Here is a 21,709-nt window from a genome sequence, read left to right as displayed (position 1 = left end):
TGAATTTCCCTCTAACAAGGCTAAAACAATTTAAACTATCATAATCACTATTTAGGAGTTTTCATTTCTCCACACCCCACCATTAAAAATTCTTCCTATTTAGAAAATAGGAGGATTTTTTTTTTTTGTCCATTTTTGACTGAATCTTTTTGTCTATTTACCACTCAATTACTGGAAAAAGTTGAACATATTCTATCTGCTTAGAGGCTATTTGTAGTTCTTTTTTATTTTTTCAGTTTAGGGACTTTATTATTTTTTCCATTAAAATAAGAAAGGCTTTTTTAATATATTCTCAAAATGTCACAAGTAAATGCATAAACTGAGGCAAGTATCCTAAATATTTCAGCTGGATTACATCTGTGACTGACTTCATGAGCCAGAACATGAGAATATTCAGATATTCAGATAGAGGTAGAGAATAATTATTGTCAGTTAACTTGTGTACCAGTTCTGTTTTTTATCTTTTAGCATGTATTTATTTTATGTCATAATTGTTATCATCAAAACTTTGTCCCTCACAATAATTCTCTAAGGGGTAGAGAAGTCATTTATCTCTATGATTCCATTTAGTGTCCACTAAAACTCAAGTAAGAAAAGCTACACAATACCTTTATATCCGAGGGACTAGATGGCATCTCAGAAGTAAGCACTGACTTATTGGGAAAAACAGATTGTTCCTCACTAATATTCATAAATAATAAATGAATAAGTAACCACTATAGACACCACTGCAGAACACAGAATAAAATAAAGCTTTAGGTTTTCTAACTGTGTGAGCACTCCATGCCAAGAACTGCTTAGTCACTAAACTGAATGGCTATATAAGATAAAGTTAAAATTCCTCTAGAACCATTTTATGTACTGCTTGTAACCAATAGTTATCACTAATTAGAGATATCAGGATTATCATTATCAAAAAATAATATAATAATCAAACTTAATGCCATATTATCTAATTAAATAGATGTTCATGTTCCATCAATTGAACTCTGTACTCAACCACATAAGAATAGAATAGTTATTATCTCCTAGGAAAATGTTGCTGTCATGCCTCTGATTATGGTTCTTTAAAAACACTCAGATAAATGGATCTTCTATTTACCATATGGTTTTATTTTTTTATGGTTTTGTGAAATATTCTCAAACTTTTCTAATGTTCTACATGTTGAAATCCACTTTCATGCCACAGCATAAAACATATGAGAAATAATTTCTACTATTAGAACCAGACAATTCATGCATGTAAGTACTTTGCTATATAAAATTATCTAAGGTGACAATACAATATAATATTAAGTGTATTATCACATCTTTTACTTTAGAGAGTGGAGTAGGAGTGGTTAGGAGATTGAAGTAGACAACACATTTGTGAAGAAGCCAGAAGTTACATTGGTTGGACCAATAATGGGCACTGTACTTACTCATTTCATGCCCTTCAGGTCCTCAGACTTCCCTTTCTTCTGAAATCTGGCTGGCACAGCCACAGCTACAATTCTTTGCTCTCCCTAGATGGTCTGTTCAAAGAAAGAATCGTTTATACAGCCAGGTCCAGCTTGTGGGTCAACGGATAGTCACATCCTCTTGAAGACCTCCTTCAAAGTCCACCCCCTTGGTACTGGCTCGTACAATCTTACACACCCCTCTCTTTACAGCGTGCCTTGAGTGATCAGCAGGGATTTCATTAGGAGGGAGGTAGCTCGTTTGGAAGCTATGTGGAGGCTGAATTGGAGGCAGAGACCACAGCAACAATATAGACACATGTAAAAGGAAATACATATTAAGATAACTATTCTCAAAATAAGTAACTATTTTTCCCAAGAGTCCCATGATCTGAACTGCTAATTTATTAAGTCTTCTAGGCTAGATGTTGGATCATTCAGGATATTTATTTGTGTCCTCCTGTGATTTCCTTAAAGGTGAGAGATACATCAGCAGCCTTATCAGGTATGACACATAACATTCTATTTGGACAATGACACAGGTGACTCCTTGTGAGGCAATGATAATGTCCAAGGCCAACCCATTTTGGAAGACAACTTTCCTCATTTCAGAGTTCATTTCAGAGTCTCATTTCAGAGTTCAGTAAAGATAAGCTTTGTCAGCTACCATTTCAGGCTTGTTGAGTGAATTTAGTAAGGGCTTTTATGCTCACTGTAACATCCTCCAGACCAGTGGAGGAAACAAATATGGTGGCCAAATGATCGTACCAGTGGAAAATAGAACACGGTCACTGGCCTTGACCAGAGATAGGGTGCCCTGGTTGTGCATACCATGCATGTCGTCTGGGGAAGGCAGCACTGTCATACGTGAGGGTGGGATTGGGGTGGGATATGCCAGACCAGAGCCCCCATCATCTCCCCTTTCAGTGGTGCATGTTCCATTCCAGGTACAGCGCATTTCATCTGATCAGGTTTGGTGCGGGATGAGATCCTAGCTCCCCCTGCCCCAGGAGTGTGAGGTGACTCACCTATGATGGTGGACATCTTGCAAATTCCAGCAGAGAACTCCTTTCACAGCTGTGATGGGACTTGGTGCTTTCTGCAACATAGCACATTGATCCATGGTCAGAGAGTCAGGACAATGGCTGTTTCCTGCAATTTCCATACTATGGCATTGAGTGTCTCCACAGGGGTCCCCAGTCTGGTATATGGGACAACAGCCCTACTGGTTGATCACTCAAATGTATTAAATCTTAGGATAGTGTTTTAGTCCACCCAGCCAAAGTGATTTTACTTGTTAGTAATTTAATCTGCTGCTTTAATAGTCTGTTTTTCCTTTCTACCAACTCTGCTGCCTACAGGTTACAGAGGAGATGGAACCTCCACTCAATATCATGTTCTTTTGTCTAGTCTTGCACATCATGACCTTTGAAATGTGACCCCCCAACAACTCTTCAGCTAGGGTATCCATACATAGTGCTCAGCTTCTGTAACACCTAATGGTGTCAAGCCTGGTTTGCGCAGGGACGGGAAAGCTTGGGTTAAGCCAAATGGCAATGTCCACATAGACCAAGGCATATTTCTAACGCTCATCAAAAAGAAGGGGCGCTGAGATAGTCAATTTGCCAGTTCCTTGCTAGTTGGGAACTCCAGTGGATGGCCCAAACTCCTTCGGCAGTTGCCTTAGGCATTGTTTAGAACACAGAGGACACATTGTTACTGCATTAACCAGGTCGTGGTATTTCAAGGGCAATTCAGTAATCTTGACAATACACCAGCCCCCACCCGCTACCCTAGGCATTATGATGGCTGCTCTTTCCATGCCTTATGTACCAAAATGTCAGGTGTAGAGTTTGTACCCAAACTGGGGCATCAGCTTCCTGATCATCAGGGGGTCTACACCTTATGAGTCAAGACATGGAGGACAGTGAGGACAGCCTCAGGCTCTTTCAGGTGAACCCAAATGCTTTTCCCATATCCTAATGACACAAGGGCTTATAAATGATCATCCATCCCTCAGCTTCCCATTGTCCAAGGCATAGTGTTAATCCCTTTAAAACCGCCAAACTGTCAGTGCAAAGGTTAATGACCAGGGCTCATGAGTAATCACCAGCCAAACTTCTATGAGTTCAGCCCACTGGCTGCTGTGGTTTGCTATTTCCATCCAGATGGTGTCAGTGTTTGGCTGAATAGTGACTGTAGTCCTTGTGGGCAGGATGCCCCACTCATCTGCACACCAGACATCAGCCGGGATTGCCCTCATTTCCTCTCTACAGGCTACAAAGGGATACCACAGGAATAGGGGCAGGGGCATTTGGGGGACCTATATATTCTCCAGGGCTTGGCGGTACCTACATTTCTAGAGATAGTATTGTGGTGGACAGGGCCCTCCTCTGCTGAGAATAGGCATGCCACTTTGTCAATGCGGGAGTCTGAGCCATAGCAGAGGTGGTACAATGAAACATACTCTCAAGCCACCTCTTCATAGGAAGGGAAGCTCTTACCATGATATTCTTTTCCTTCTTAAGAGACTCTACCTGGACGAATGCTATGTACACTCCTGGGAGATCCTAGGAGATACTGCCTTACAGGACATAGTGGGTTTCTGTCCTCTTCCAGAGTTATGATCAAAAACTGCCAGATACTCTCTCTTTCTGTTGTCACTGCTACAGGGCCCATCACATACCATTTGGAGTCACAGATACATCTAACTCAAGTGGTAGCCCTGCTTGGGAGATGCGCAGAGCTTTAATCTGCTTCACTAGTATTTTTTTCCTTCACAAAGATGGCTCGCTGCTCTGATCCCCAGTCCCAAATATGCCCTTCTTTACCTGGTGGTATGAGAGACAGAAGCACTGTGCCAGGTGGGAGGCCTCTGCTGGAGTAGGCAGGACATCAGGGATGATAGGAGCAGGTGGGGTAGGTCTAAACTGTTGTTCAGGTTTTAAGGCTTTCCATAGCCCACTAATACAGTGTTGGGCTGCTGATTTATTTGTTCAGGTGGGGTCCTGGCAGCAATGAGGTCCCACCTTTGCTTCCAGGTTACTTTTATGGGACTCTATAGATGATTGGGTTAGCCTTTTGGATTTTGAGTTCCTCTGCCTCAGACCTTTCCTGAAGCCTGTGCTTATCCCTGAGATTTGTCAGGTTCCCCCGTATCTTCAATGCATTGCCCAACATCATAAATGTCTTGTCCCGCTACTGGGCCCAGTATGGATATTATACTAGGTGCTGGCGGTAGCCAGGACAATCTCATTTTTCATTCTTATGGTAAATGTGACTTGATCAGGATCTTCAAAGACAGAGGCACAGATTGCCTGCTTCATTTCCAATTCCCTAAGAATTTGTTGTACCTCTATAGATTTTGAGGGTTCCATGAGATGAGGGAGATAGCACTCATTGGGCCAACCCTCCCTTCAAGCTAGAATAATCTAGGCTATAAGGTAGTGAATACCTTGAACCCCACCCTTCCTTGACCCCAGCACCATGTAGGTGCAACCAGAGGGCTGGGTATGTGGTAATGTTGCTCATTTTCTCTGCCTCCTCCCAATTCAGAGAAATGCCAGCATCCCATTTCTCATAGCTATACTAACCATGCCTGGAGACTGTCTCTGGCCTTTTTCTGGAAATTGGCAGATATATCAATCAGCTAAGTGGAAATATATTCTCTCATCATGAACACTTCTTGTATTAGGGGCTGGCCCACCAGCCAAGATTATTGTTGCTGTGCCTCTGCTTTTCTTTGTACTAGGGGTGAGACAGCACAGCACATTTTGTTGGTTTCACTGTCAGTCACCACGACATCCTGTTTGTTCTCATTTTCCCAGGGAGCCCACCTCTTAGTATCCCAATTAGGCTTTTCTTGTGACCTCTTAGCTTAGCAAAACAGCATGCTAAGATCTCTGATGTATTATCCTGCCCCTTGTCAGCCAGCCCCAAAGCTAGCAGAGTAGTGGGCAACTGCATGTCCTTTTCTATCTTTAGCTCTTCTTCCAACTTTCTAAATTGAGCTCCAGCCTTTAGTTGGGCTATGAGAAGTGCTCGTGGTAGAGGCCAGTGCACTGTGGTAGCCACACATTTCCTTTCTCTGCCACCACGCACTATGCACAGTTCCTCAAACAAGTGCATTACATCAGCTGGCATTCTGGGGGAATTCCAGTACTCACACTGTGGTCCATAGGTATCTAACACACAGGCCACCCCTCAAGACACACATAAAGGTCAATGACCACCTTGGGATTTGCCTCTCAGACAACTCTTTCCCAAAGTCCATTTCTTTGGTCTCCTGGTTGACACCTAGTCCCCTCCTGACCAGTTGTTGGCTTGAAAATTGGCCCTCTTACATGGAGTGGAAAAAGAGACCAAAGAAAGAGGCAGACCACTCCATATTGGTAGGTGGAAGGTTCAGTTTCCATTAAAGAGTTATAAACAATTCATAAGAAAATTGAGAATAATAATTAAATGTATGTAATACAGATTTTAAAATATAAAAGTGATCAGACAACATTATCATAATTGTAGATTGGTCTACAAAAACAATCATGGAGTGTTGGATTAGAAAGTGACTGAAGATTTGAATTATGAAAAAATAAAAGTAAAAACATTATTTATGATATCAGCTACGTATATAGCACTGTGCTAATCATTTACATTTATTATATGATTTTTACATTAGCTTCATTAAGTACAAAATATTATCCAATTTAGAGATGAAAAATCAGAGACTCAATGAGTTTAAGGAATAAAACCGAGCTCACAGAGGAAATAAGGAAAAGAAATGTAAATTCATAGTGTAAAGCTATGATAGTCCAAAATACCATTGGAAGTGAAAACAAATGTTATAAGATGGCAGAGGTCTCAATTTGTAGCTTAATTTTAGATTGTAACAGTCTTGACAGATTATCAGAACCACCATTTATTGATCTTATTGATAATATATTAAGGTATTTACTTAATTAAAAGTCCATTCTTTTATTTCAAATTTCAGTCTCCTCCCTAGTGCTTTCAATGAATTATAACTGATGCTTCTAAATATTCTATTTTTCTTCAAATAATCTTCTGGTTCCTTCTGAGATAGGAAAAAAGAAGTTAAAAACTCTTGAAGATGAAAAATACAACTTAAAAAAATCATATCCTTCTCCTTATCTTATCTATACCCTTATGATTAAAAAAATCATAACATCTTCCGAGTATAAAACTATACACATATTTAATAACACAGGAAAAATTTCAAAATATCTAAAGTCTCTTTAGGGGTAGATCAACATTACTACAAGGTTCCATTATTTTCCATTATATCCAGGGGTATCATATGGTCTTAAGTAGAGAATTATTTTCTTGCTGTTTAATAATGCTAAACAAGTAATCTGCCCCCTCCAAAAAAAAACCAGCAGGGCTAGTTGGTGTCACATATAATTCTAAGAAAGACCATTTCAGTGAGTCTACAACCTACATCTTTAAGTAATAAGAATGTTTCATTGCATTATTCAGTATCTTGCAGAGACTCATTAAATGTATACTGGAAAGAATTTAATTGGAAGTTAAGCCAAAACTGTTGGTAAATGTGAATAAGTAGATGTTGTATTAAGTTCTACATGATTTATTTCTGAACTCTGAACTCTCCTTTATTTTTATGCCAACAAAGATGAAATTATTGATGTATGACATCTGTGAGAAGCAATGCAAAGGATGCTACAAAGAGAAATTAAAGAGAAGGTGATGATAATATATATAATCATTTCATTAAACTTTAATATAAAGCTTTTATATTCATACACAAAATATATTTCATATATTATCGAGTCCAACCTCCTATTTAAACATTCACTTATCCATATGTTTACTAATTAATTTATTATTAGCCATATGTTTATGACTAATTAATTTATAATGTATTCATCCATGCACCCATTTAAAATCCCTAATGCTTATTTTCCTCAATTAAAATAGGGAAAAGCAGTACTTGCTTCACCAGGCTTTTGTAAATATTCAATGAAATAATCAATGCTAAGTATACAACACATTGTATGATAAATGGCATACACTAATATTATGGTAATATTAGTATTTAGTCTGGTTTAAACAAGGTTCTTCAATGAAAACAAAAAGAATGAACATGTAAACAACTCTCTATATGTGTTGGTAGAGAAATTACAAAATATATCCATATATATGGAATATGATGATAGGTTCCAAAAGAAAATGTTCTATGAGAGGGCAGATATTTCCAAAGACCAAGTTAGATATTTCCAAAGACCAAGTTCTTCTTTCTAGGGTATAGGCGACAAGTGCTTTAAATTTTTTTGGCAGTGTTTTTGCTGACTCACTAGGCAGCCTGCTGTATTTTTGGAGAAGTTCAATTATTAAAAATTATATTCAATTATTCAGTATAGAAACCGACTTCAGCATATTTCAAAATATTCTCCATTTGATTTCTAATCTATATAAGGTGAATTTCAAGCAAAGGCAAATCAAATGGCAAAAATGCAAAAGAATTTTCCTCATTTTTTTAAACATGGAAACTAGTAAATGGTATGTGAATTATTCTTCTAGAGAATGCTATTGTTTTATTTCTGCTGACTTCTAAGTAAAATAGCCTAGCCAAGAGGATAAATAACAGACTGACCTGGCCAGATGTTCTCAATATATTATTAAACTGCACTGTATTTCCTTTGGGAAGAAATTACCCTGCTATTTCCTTTATACTTTTTATATCAATAGATGTCTGAATTTCACTTGAGCTACAGGAGAGGGCTGGAGGAATAAAATTTGACAAAGCTGGGTTCAACTAATGAGAGGTAAGGGAGCTCAGAGAGGCTTTAGTTTTGCTATGAACTCTGGTTTTCATTATAGCATTTGGGAAGCAGGATATATCAAGGAGAGGGATTAAATGGCAAGGGAAAGGGTGAACATGATTAGATTTTACATTTGAAAAGGTATATTGGAAAATATACTGTCAAAATCTGACACATACCTTCAGTTTTTCAGTTGTAGGCAATATTGTTTCCCCAAATAAGACTAGTTTTAAAGTATTTATTCATTTTGTATTTTCCAATTTAAGCAAAATAATTGAGCTTCTTGTTGACAAGATTTGTTTCCAGAAATGAGAGATAAGAATGTGATATTTGCTTTAGAATGCTCATTCTTATATTCTGCTCTTGTGATGTCACATTTTACCTGTCTACATTTGGTGTTGCTTATTACTGCAGGCAGCAAGAGATGTGCACATGTCAAACTGTCTCTAGCTAGCAAATATATTTCTGGAAGACATAATGTTTTAAACAGGAAACAGAGGCACATGTCTACAAGCTAATCTGTCGACAACTAATAAGGTATTCATATTCTACCTCTAGCACAAAAAGTTGAAAAGGAAACTCTTACTAGTCACACTCCTCTGCATGTATTATAAAACTAATAATCAGAAGAAAACATCCATTCCTCTTACAAAGCAAGTTTAGCGACGACTTGAGCTAAATGCAAATAAATTGTGAAAAGTATTAAATGTGTATTTCTATGTCCTTTTTTGTCAGACAGTGAATGTTTTAATACATATATAACATACAATTAATATGACTTCTATTATAAAATTATGCTGCTTCTATGGCTACTGTTTCCTTCTATTGTCTCCTACTATGATTCACTCTTTCTTTCTTTGCTTCATAGTCAAATTCCGATGTGGTCTAATTATATCAGTTGGTCACTCTCTAGACACAACACTGTTGGGCCAGCATTCTTATTCCAAGACAGTTTAGTAATGATTGTCTTTGATAGGATGCAGATTTCCAATACAATATATTATATCATAGTAGCCCTGTCAGGCCACAAAAAAACCTGCCAGTTTTTGGGAAGGACACTGTTTCTGGTCACCTTCTTCTGAAGGGGAATTGAATGTGCCAGGAATGTAGTCATTCCAAGAAAGGGAGAGCAAATAGTTAGGCTTCCTCTAAACTTCCCTCAAACAGTAAATATGGTTCCTGGAATGGGGTAATGGATTTATGTGTGAAACCATTAGCTAATGCTTATTACATTAGTTTCTTAAGAGAGAAAGACTCTGAGTAGATATGATACAAGATGGGGTAGCTTTGATAATGATACATGAACCAGAGACAGGCTCAAGCAGTGAAGCTATTAACGTGTGTACCTGAGAACCAATGCATATGTTTTCGTAATGGCAACTGGTACATTTTGGGCTTTGTGGTATGCTCACAATTTTGCTTAAGGCAAGCCCTAACAGACAGTAATATAAATTCCTCTTTATTCAATATTCAGGACATCACTTTCATTCTTTAAAAATTAAAATAATAAGGCAACATACCAAAAATAGTTTCTCATGCAAATTAATGACATTCTTTTTTAAGTAAGCAGTTTCTAAAGTAGTTCCTTATTTAGTTGTGATTTATATATGGAAAACAAGAAAAGCTTTTTGGAATGATCAGTATCAGTAGTTTTATTAAATTAGTGTAATTGAAAAGTGACTATGTGCTAACTCATCACAGTAAATACATTTTAAGCACCTTGAATTGGCATAGCACCTATGATGCACAATCAAGATTCAAACGGCAGCCATGGCAAACACTTTTTTTTTAAGATGTAGCTTTACTAACCTTTTCAAACAATAAGGCTTCTCTCTCACTTACCAACTTAACATTTCCCTGTATGGCCCCGGAAGATGACTGGTTAGCCAAAGAGACGGGTAAGATTCCTCAAGGGAGGAACAACCTAAGACAGGCACAGTCACAGGGGGGCCATCTGGTGAGAAAATGGGGAGCAGCAGAGGTGAGGCTTAGAACCTCCCCCCTCATGTTCTGAGAGAAATCTTCTGCATACATGGATGTTTATTGCCCTCGTCTAGCTCGGATTAACACATAGTCTACAGGCACACACCTGATCATCTACATTTGCTCTCTTACAACACTAAACTCTGTTTTCTACCTTTATCTCGTATCTACCTACCAGTTCAGCATTTTATTAAAAAAAATAATAATAGAGAAATGTGGTATCCACATATAAATCAAGTTTAAAAATCAAATGAATATTCATATTTGAACTGACTGTGTATAGTTCATAATGCATGAACAAAACTGAAAGCTTCTGTGATGACTGCCCTTGCACTGTTCACCATGTAACTTATTCACTATGTAAGAATTTGTACTCCATGTAAGAATTTGTTCGTTATGCATCAGAAGATTGGAGACTGACGAAAATTAGGCTTGGGGTGGATTAATGATTGTGCATTGAGTATTGACCCCCCTATACAGAAATTTATTGTTGTTAACAACTATTTGATCAATAAATATGAGAGATGCCCTCACAAAAAAAATATATATATATATATATATATATATAAACACACTTCCAATTGTAAAATAAATAAGTAACCGGGATGTAATGTATAGCATAAGGAATATAGTCAAAATATTGTAACAACTTGGTATGGTGATAGCTGGTACCTAGAATTATCACGTATATAAATGTTGAATCACTGTGTTGTATACCTGAAACTAATGTAATGTAATACTGTTGTCAACTACCCTTCAATAAAAAAAAAAAAAAAAAAAAAGATGTAGCTTTAGCTACAAGGTGACTCTAATTTAAGGGAATCTTTAATTATTAATATTTCTGGGAAATGTATAAACTCCCTTTTGCCCTCAATAACAATAGTTCCAACAGGCAATATATTTTCTAATACTCTTATTACTTTATCTGTTAGCACTTTGTTAGAAAAAAAGAAAAAAAGGAAAGAAACCTGACAAAGCCAAAGCTGGTAATAAAGTTGGCTGGTGAATCACAATGCTGTACATCTTACTGACATAGAGCATAGATGTCTTAATAATTGGCTTTAGATGAGGGTAAAACAGTGAAGAGATTTCACAGAAGAAAATTCTTATATATTATGTCTGAAAGCTGAAGGGAAATATAAATATTTCAAATAAAAATTATATATTGAGCATTCTCTCTCCTGGCTTTGTATTAGGGGCTGTCGATAACACAAGGAAAAATAAAACACAGTTCCTGATTACTCAGGGCTCAAGGTCTATGAAAAGTTGAATAACTTCCAATAACAGTAGATAACAAAAAGAAAATTTGACATATTTGCCCATTATTAATATAACCAGTGTAGATGATAATTTCATTTGATGTTCTATACATGATGATTTCACGTTAGGAAAGTTAAATTGAGAATCATACTGAATATGCTTAAGTTTAGAATAAATTGAGATACATATTATGTCATAAGGTTTTGATTTTAAGCAGATACTGAATTAGAGACAAATTTATACTTCTCAGAATACACATGAAAATATTTATATCTCCAAATGCTACTATGCTGTAAGTAGTTAATAAGAATTAAGCTTCCAAATCCTTGCAGAGAGTGACCTGTGACCACAGACCTAGCTGAGGTGGACAAAGCAATGTGATGCAAAGAGACATATGAAGAGGACTATGATAGGGACTGAAGCTTTGACAAAAACTGGGGACACTGGTGCACACGACTTGCTTATTTGGATGATGCTCACTGATAATACACTCTTTCTGTTATACTCACTCATAAGAACAAACTGCTGGAAAAGAGGGTGTTATATCCATTAAGTCATGGTCAAAATGGGGGTACTAAAATGCTGTCTCTACCCAGCTCCTCCATTATAAAGGAGAATTCTTAGGTCATTAGTGTCTTTCTTGAGAGGAGGTATTATCATTTGCTTTTCATTTTTTTCTCAATTATATTTAATAAGCCTCTTCCCCCTCTTTCTTAAGTGTTTCATGTTGAATGCTCAAATTGGTCTGTTGTGCATGGAGGAGAGAAGGGGGGATAGGTAAATGGCAGAAATGTTTATCGCTTGTTTTCCACTAGTTCCTTCAGTTCTCAGTCAGGGTCATGTGGAAATGTGGCTTGCAGTGCCCAGAAGACTCCATGCTAAATGTCCTACAATATGTATGAGAGCTATGCAGAAAGAAGAATTTTGCCGCTGAATGTGCTAATAGAGATCTCATTGAAAAGCACTGTACATATAGAAGGGGTTTGGAGGAGGAAATTTTACTAGACATATTAGGAAGTAGATTTGCTTAATATCTATTATATATATGACCCTAAGCCAGCCTATACTTTGTGCCTTGGGAGTCCTAGTAAACATAATGTAAATTTTAAAAAATTTGTAATAAACTCTATTGGAGAACACTGCTCCAATCTTCTCACTGCTCTCTCTCACTGTATCTTTTCACTGCTCTCTCGGCCCCACCAAATTACCATAGTAGAAATTATTCAGCAAAAATATTTGCAAAGATTTTTTTATTGCATCTAATCAGAGTTAAAACTCCAAGGAAATGGCTATGAAAGTATTATTTGTAATCATTAAATCATGATCAAAGATGCTTATTTATGTAATTTCAAAGCATGCAAACTGTATGTGTTTATATGTTTCTTGCTAAGGAGAGAGATTGATAGACATATAATCATGAAAATTTATGTAATCTGACATGCAAATCACTTTGAACATTTCAAAAGGAGAGAACAAATTTTTGTGACATCAGTGAAGTGATACTATGCTTTGCGTACTGAATGTGTATGTGTATGTTTCCTGCATTATTCAGCTAAGGAAATTTTACCATAAGGTTAAGAATACAGTTCATGAACCAGACTTTCTGGATTTAAATTCTAGCTCTGCTACTTATGAGTAGAATGACCTTGAACAAGTTATTTAGTTCCTCTATACTTCTGCCTCATCATCTTTAGAGTATGAATAGTGCCCCTATGAATGTTAGATATCACAATATTTTGCATTAGACCTAAAAAAATGTATTTTTAATTTTTTGATTGTTTTCAAATTTTAAAAAAGTGACTGTGGTCATGTTGTTTGAATCAGTTTTTCCATCCTCATTCTTAATGCAGCTCAAAACAAGAAAGAAATCCCCATAGAGAGAAACTCATTAAGTGCACAATATTATTAATAAAATAGTGCACATCAAAAGGGATATTTGATAGCATTTTGTAGCCTTCTCATAGCCTATGTAGAGAATCACTTTTTAATTTTCCCTTGGCCACCACAGAAATCACAAATACTCTGCCTTGGGATTTATTCCCAATGACATTGCCCTGGCAATGTTGATGTATTATGTTCTTTAGGTGTTAGATCAGTATCTCTTCTTTGTTGACCAGGAAGCCAGAAACACATAGCAATTAAAAAGATGTACAGTCTAATATATTCTAATTAGAGATGATTACCCACATCTACCAATGGGTATTCACAAATTGCTTACTAACCCTTTCAGAAATAGGACTGATTTTTGTATTGTTGCCATTGACTTTGAAAGCTGTACTAAAAAAGAAAATGAAGATTATATTTTTAGACACAGAAATGATTTATTTTGTATTTGCTTTATTTTCCTTTCCCTCTATTTTCTTTTTTTGTTTTTTCTGAACAATTACCTGGTTGTTTTCCTTTTAAAATTCTAACCCTCTTTAAAATAAGGATCTGAAACAGTTGTCTTCTTTGGACAATAAATTTAGTTCACAGAGGATAAAAGAAGAAACAGAGAAAAAAGGTGCCATTAACTAAATTATGACTATCAGTATAGAATTGGTAAATAATGGAAAAAAATAAATAAAATGATACTTTTGGGAAAAGTGACTTTGTATTTGTTTTTCAAAAATAGGAGAGCCATATTAATGGTCTACTCAGGATTTTATTAACCAGACTAATCATACTTTCTCAACTAGGCAATTAGAATGTAGCAGAAAGATAAAGGGGGGTTATAGCAAAAGGATGTAAGCATGAGTCAAGACATAGAAATTAATATATTTTCTTAACAATTTTAACTTTATGCGACCAAATGGAAACCCTTGTCCTTCCCTTCCACGAAGCTTAGTCTTCTCACAAATATCATCAGCCACTGTTTCTCAAGCTAGAAATTGAACCTTGATTTTTCTTTTCCCATTCCTCACACTCAAGGCTTCAGAAAATTTTGTCTCAAAAAAATTTCAAATTTGTTCCTTTCTCCTCATTTTCACACTGAGCACCCTAATGGAAGCAACCGTCCTATCTCATCTAGACAACTCCTTCAAAAATTCTAATGAGCATAAAAATTATTTGAAGATCTTGTTAAAATATACAGGCTACTTTAGTAAGTTGATATAGGGCCAGAGATTCATCATTTCTTACATGCTTTCAGGTGATTTGATCTTATCATTCCATGATCACCCATTGAATAGCAAGGACTAGATTGCTCACAAGGCCACCTAACTTGTGTTTTAGATTCAATCTCATCTTCCTGAAATCTATTCTCCACCAAGTAGAGTGATCTTTAGAAAACATAAATCAGATCATGTTACACTCTTAATAATTTGTAACAGGGATTTTAAATGATATATGGATACTTAACTAACAATAGAATCTCTAAATTTAAGAATATTAAGTGGCATTTATCCCAAAAAATCTATAGCAATCATTTAGAAATATCCCTTTATTAAGAGGTACCCAACTGATCTTTCCAATACCTCCATTTATGATCCAATTCCAGCCTATATAAGAAAAAAACAGAGGTTAACAGGAATTCCTAGGAATATGGCTTTTATTCTTCCTTCTGAATGGGAAAGAGTGGGGAATGCTCCATTCCCTGGTAATAAAGGGGAGAGCCAAAAGAATCAGTCACAGAAATTAATATTATAGCAATGTAATATTAGGCCCAAAAGAATCAGTCATAAAAATATCAGAAAGAAAAGCAGGCTTCACCTTCCTATTTCCATTAGGGCACTGAGAATAAAGAACAGTGAGAAGTTCCTAGGAAAACCTGGTATGTGTCCTCTGGAGTTTGTAGCATTTGATCACTGACTGCTTCTCATCTGGATAAGTCAGAAGGGGAGTGATGTTTCATCTTTCAAGCTGCCATATCAAATTTGGCAGAAAAAGAATGGTTTGTTTTCCCTTGAACCTGGAAAGGTGGCTGGACTTGAATCTTTTTAAAAACACCTCACCTCTCCTTTTACTCTCCTATCCATCTATATCCACAGCCTACTAAGTAAAAGAGCCAGATGCAGCGCACTAAGAGGAGGTAGTAGATCTAAAGACCAAGGTGAAACAAAACCATGCTGCTGTTTTCTATTGCTGCATAACAAATTAACCATAAACTTATCAGCTAAAAGTGATGCCTGTTCCTTAGCTGACAGTATTGTGGGTCAAAGGTCTACCAAGGAATGTCTTCTCTGGTTGAGGTATCACAAGGCTGAAGTAAATGTGTAAGCAGGACTGAGTTCTCATCTGGAGACTCTGCAGAAAAAAACATTTTCATGTTCAGCTCATTCTTACTGCAAGAATTAATTCCTTTATGGTTGTAGGACTGAGGCCCCTGTTTCCATGTTTGCTGTTGACTAGAGGGTTGCTCCTAACTAACTCCTAGAGGTCACTCTGAAGTTGTTTTTCATACCCCCTTCCATTTTCTAGCCATTGAATGCTCCCCACACTTCAAATCTCTGATTTTCTCTTAGAAACCAGCCTCTGTTTTTAAAAGGCTCATGTGATTAGGTCAGACTCATACAGATTCTCCCTATCTTAAAGTCTATTAAGTTGGGTCTTAAATTCCATCTGCAAAATCCTTTCATAGCAAGATCTAGATCAATGTTTTAGTGAACAGCAACAGACTGGAAATCCTGAGGGGCCACTTAGAATTCTGCCTACCACACTGTTTTTCACTGCAGGACCTCAAAGAGCCTCAAATAGCTTAAGCTCTTCTGGCAGTGAGGTGGAAAGAGGAATCAATGGGTGTGAGAATGAAGTTTTTTATATCTTGTTGTTAATATATGAAAATAAGACTACTTTTTCACTCAAGAGAATCAAGCTATTATCAGTAGGCAGAAAAGGAGCTCACACAGAGCATGGAGTGGTGGTTATATATTCAATGGCTTTCCATTGCACCTTGAAAAATATGGCTCTTGTGCTCCAAGTTACTCTCTTCCCATTCTCCCCATTCACTACATTTTTTTAAACTCAGCCTTCCACATGGTTCTCAGAAGAGCCAAGCTTCTGAGACCTCCTGTGATTCCTGTGGATACCTACGACTAAAATGTTAGTTTTCAGACTCAACCCCAGAGCATTCACATGCCAACTTTTAGTATCTCAGCCTAAAAGCTTTTCCTGATCACATTTCCTAATTAGGTGCTCTATTATCTCATTATCTTCATTCCCTTCATAACATATATTTCAATTTGTAGCTATTTATGTATTTATTGGTCTACTTATTTATTGTCTGTTACTGCTAGTTCTCAAGCTCCAGAAGTGCAGGGACAATATCAGTCTTGACCTTTCTTATGTCTTGTATGGATAATAATTCATAGTATGTACCAATAACTGTGTGTTGAGTAATTAACATTATACAATTAGAAAATATAGATGTCAATCAAAACAATGGGGAAGTAATGAGATGTCTAAGGAGAACATAAAGTCATAACTCCTGAACTTTGGGCTAAATGTGGTCCTTGTTTTGTTTGAAAAAAGAATGTCTTTTATAAACCTGACAGCAATTACTTTAAATTGAATTTGAATGACCTCTTTACTTTGCCATAAGCCCCACCATCACTCCACATTTTTTATACTGACTATTCACAGATTTTTTTTGTTCTTCTCAAAACTTTTGAATGTATAACACTACTTGTACAGTGAAAAGAAAAGAAGGGCCAGTTAAAAATTCAGAAGAATGCCTTTATTCTAAGGCTAGGCAGAAAAGAAAGGTTTTAAAAATACCTATGCATGGGTCTTACCCATGACCTCCTGAATTCCAACACACATTTTTTTTTCTTTTTTTCTTTTTTTCTTTTTTTCTTTTTTTTTATTGAAGGGTAGTTGACAGCAGTATTGCATTACACTAGTTTCAGGTGTACAACACAGTGATTCAACATTTATATACATGATAATTCTAGGTACCAGCTATCACCATACCAAGTTGTTACAATATTTTGACTATATTCCTTATGCTATACATTACATCCCGGTTACTTATTTATTTTACAATTGGAAGTGTGTTTATATATATATATATATATATATATATATATATTTTGTGAGGGCATCTCTCATATTTATTGATCAAATAGTTAACCACAATAAATTTCTGTATAAGGGGGTCAATACTCAATGCACAATCATTAATCCATCCCAAGCCTAATTTTCGTCAGTCTCCAATCTTCTGATGCATAACGAACAAATTCTTACATGGAGTACAAATTCTTACATAGTGAATAAGTTACATGGTGAACAGTGCAAGGGCAGTCATCACAGAAGCTTTCAGTTTTGTTCATGCATTATGAACTATACACAGTCAGTTCAAATATGAATATTCATTTGATTTTTAAACTTGATTTATATGTGGATACCACATTTCTCTATTATTATTATTTTTAATAAAATGCTGAACTGGTAGGTAGATACGAGATAAAGGTAGAAAACAGAGTTTAGTGTTGTAAGAGAGCAAATGTAGATGATCAGGTGTGTGCCTGTAGACTATGTGTTAATCCGAGCTAGACGAGGGCAATAAACATCCATGTATGCAGAAGATTTCTCTCAGAACATGAGGGGGGAGGTTCTAAGCCTCACCTCTGCTGCTCCCCATTTTCTCAATAGATGGCCCCCTGCGACTGTGCCTGTCTTAGGTTGTTCCTCCCTTGAGGAATCTTACCTGTCTCTGGCTAACCAGTCATCTTCCAGGGCCATACAGGAAAATGTTAAGTTGGTAAGTGAGAGAGAAGCCTTATTGTTTGCAAAGGTTAGCTTTTTACTTCTTTGCATATTTATGCCCTGTGGCTTCTATGCCCAGCATTTGTCTTGAGGTGTCTTTACCACTTGGAAGAATTATGATACTCGGTAAATTCGACATGTGGCACGAGTTCTATTTAAAGGTTGTGATTAGGTAGGAAGAAGAAAAGCTATAGAAGTAGCAGGCAGAAGAAAACCTGGGAAGATTGATTATTTCTTTGACATATCTTCTTGTAGAGTAACTTCAGCATGGATAGGTTTTAAACTACTAATTAAATTGTGCACACACATTAACATAATAGGAATATAGTTACCTAACCAAAGCATACCTGTAATTACCAGCCATCTCCAGTGAAACTAAGAAAACCAGTTAGGCGCCTTAGGCATTTGTGAAAACTTATCTATGATATGGTGGATATTGTCTGACTGAACTTAAACAGTCTGAGAGAATTCAGATAAACTAGAACAACCCATTCCTGGGGACTGTTCATATTCCATATATTCTTTTAACGATAAATAGTCTGTGGTTGTAAGATTTTGGAGTACTACAATTTGCACTTCTCCTAATTCTTGGTTGAGTTCTAGCAGTATAGATCCAGTCAAATTTTTGTTTTACTGTATGCACAGGCCAGCTTAGATATCTCCTTCATCATTCCCATGGCAAGTCCAGGATCTGGTGGGATGAGTGCATCTACACCTGTGACAGTGCGTGGATCTTTGTTGGAGTTTTTTTTTTTTTTTTGCTGATCATCTTCTGTCATGAGTCTTCCCGAGAGTGCTGATGTTGGAAGTTCTTTTTCATATCGTATCTTAGTTCATTTTTGGGGTAGCCAAATTAGGCTTTGATCCTCTGTATAAACACAAACAGACCCTTTGCCTACACTTTTATATGCCCTTTATATCATTGTGTAGAACTCATTAGAGGTCACTACATAGGAACTGCTTTTTTTTTTTTTTTTAATCATTAATCTACACTTACATGACGAATACTTTGTTTACTAGGCTCTCCCCTATACCAGGTCCCCCCTATATACTCCTTTACAGACACTGTCCATCAGCGTAGCAAACTGTTGTAGAATCACTACTTGTTTTCTCTGTGTTGTACAGCCCTCCCCTTTCTCCCACCCCGCTATGGATGCTAATCTTAATAACCCTCTTTTTCTGCCCCCCCTTATCCCTCCCTACCCACCCATCCTCCCCAGTCCCTTTCCCTTTGGTACCTGTTAGTCCATTCTTGAGTTCTGTGATTCTGTTGCTGTTTTGTTCCTTCAGTTTTTCCTTTGTTCTTATATTCCACAGATGAGTGAAATCATTTGGTATTTCTCTTTCTCTGCTTGGCTTGTTTCACTGAGCATAATACCCTCCAGCTCCATCCATGTTGATGCAAATTGTTGAATGTGCCCTTTTCTTATGGCTGAGTAGTATTCCATTGTGTATATGTACCACACCTTCTTTATCCATTCATCTATCGATGGACATTTAGGTTGCTTCCAATTCTTGGCTATTGTAAATAGTGCTGCAATAAACATAGGGGTACATTGGTCTTTCTCATACTTGATTGCTGCATTCTTAGGGTAAATTCCTAGGAGTGCAATTCCTGGGTCAAATGGTATGTCTGTTTTGAGCATTTTGATGTACCTCCATACTGCTTTCCACAATGGTTGAACAAGTTTACATTCCCACCAGCAGTGTAGGACGGTTCCCCTTTCTCCACAGCCTCGCCAAAATTTGTTGTTGTTTGTCTTTTGGATGGCAGCCATCCTTACTGGTGTGAGGTGATACCTCATTGTAGTTTTAATTTGCATTTCTCTGATAATTAGCGATGTGGAGCATCTTTTCATGTGTCTGTTGGCCATCTGTATTTCTTTTTTGGAGAACCGTCTGTTCAGTTCCTTTGCCCATTTTTTAATTGGGTTATTTGTTTTTTGTTTGTTGAGGCGTGTGAGCTCTTTATATATTCTGGACGTCAAGCCTTTATCGGATGTGTCATTTTCAAATATATTCTCCCATACTGTAGGGTTCCTTTTTGTTCTATTGATGTTGTCTTTTGCTGGACAGAAGCTTTTCAGCTTAATATAGTCCCACTTCTTCATTTTTGCTGTTGTTTTCCTTGCCCGGGGAGATATGTTCAAGAAGAGGTCACTCATGTTTATGTCTAAGAGGTTCGTGCCTATGTTTTCTTCCAAGAGTTTAATGGTTTCGTGACTTACATTCAGGTCTTTGATCCATTTTGAGTTTACTTTTGTATATGGGATTAGACAATGGTCCAGTTTCATTCTCCTACATGTAGCTGTTCAGTTTTGCCAGCACCATCTGTTGAAGAGACTGTCATTTTGCCATTGTAGGTCCATGGCTCCTTTATCAAATATTAATTGACCATATATGTCTGGGTTAATGCCTGGATTGTCTAGTCTGTTCCATTGGTCTCTGGCTCTGTTCTTGTGCCAGTACCAAATTGTCTTGATTACTATGGCTTTATAATAGAGCTTGAAGTTGGGGAGTGAGATCCCCCCTACTTTATTCTTCTTTCTCAGGAATGCTTTGGCTATTCGGGGTCTTTGGTGTTTCCATATGAATTTTTGAATTATTTGTTCCAGTTCATTGAAGAATGTTGCTGGTAGTTTCATAGGGATTGCATCAAATCTGTATATTGCTTTGGGCATGATGGCCATTTTGATGATATTAATTCTTCCTAGCCATGAGCATGGGATGCGTTTCCATCTGTTAGTGTCCCCTTTAATTTCTTTTAAGAGTGACTTGTAGTTTTTAGAATATAAGTCTTTCACTTCTTTGGTTAGGTATATTCCTAGGTATTTTATTTTTTTTGATGCAATTGTGAATGGAGTTGTTTTCCTGATTTCTCTTTCTGTTGGTTCATTGCTGGTATATAGGAAAGCCACAGATTTCTGTGTGTTGATTTTGTATCCTGCAACTTTGCTGTATTCCGATATCAGTTCTAGTAGTTCTGGGGTGGAGTCTTTAGGGTTTTTTATGTATAGTATCATGTCATCTGCAAATAGTGACAGTTTAACTTCTTCTTTGCCAATCTGGATTCCTTGTATTTTTTTGTTTTGTCTGATTGCCGTGGCTAGGACCTCCAGTACTATGTTAAATAACAGTGGGGAGAGTGGGCATCCCTGTCTAGTTCCCGATCTCAGCAGAAATGCTTTCAGCTTCTCGCTGTTCAATATAATGTTGGCTGTGGGTTTTTCATAGATGGCCTTTATTATGTTGAGGTACTTGCCCTCTATTCCCATTTTGCTGAGAGTTTTTATCATGAATGGATGTTTAACTTTGTCAAATGCTTTTTCAGCATCTATGGAGATGATCATGTGGTTTTTGTCTTTCTTTTTGTTGATGTGGTGGATGATATTGATGGACTTTCGAATGTTGTGCCATCCTTGCATCCCTGGGATGAATCCCACTTGGTCATGGTGTACAATGGTTTTGATGTATTTTTGAATTCGGTTTGCTACAATTTTGTTGAGTATTTTTGTGTCTACGTTCATCAGGGATATTGGTCTGTAGTTT

General features: G+C 36.8%; 1 long non-coding RNA gene across 1 annotated transcript in view; it reads right to left on the bottom strand.

The window, feature by feature from the left end:
* Positions 1 to 1,421: 1,421 nt before the first annotated feature.
* Positions 1,422 to 21,709, bottom strand: part of LOC118914929 (uncharacterized) — a 63,469-nt gene continuing 43,181 nt past the window's right edge. Inside the window, exons 3-5 of the long non-coding RNA XR_005025804.2 lie at positions 15,563 to 15,700; positions 2,468 to 2,534; positions 1,422 to 1,514 (exon numbers count right to left, since the gene is read on the bottom strand). This is a non-coding gene — a long non-coding RNA (uncharacterized LOC118914929). The remainder of the gene's footprint in view (positions 1,515 to 2,467; positions 2,535 to 15,562; positions 15,701 to 21,709) is intronic.

The sequence above is a fragment of the Manis pentadactyla genome, chromosome 4, assembly GCF_030020395.1.
Source record: "Manis pentadactyla isolate mManPen7 chromosome 4, mManPen7.hap1, whole genome shotgun sequence".
NCBI lineage: Eukaryota > Metazoa > Chordata > Mammalia > Pholidota > Manidae > Manis > Manis pentadactyla.
The sequence above is the reverse complement of the archived record's forward strand: the minus strand, read 5'-3'. Positions and strand labels throughout refer to the sequence as shown.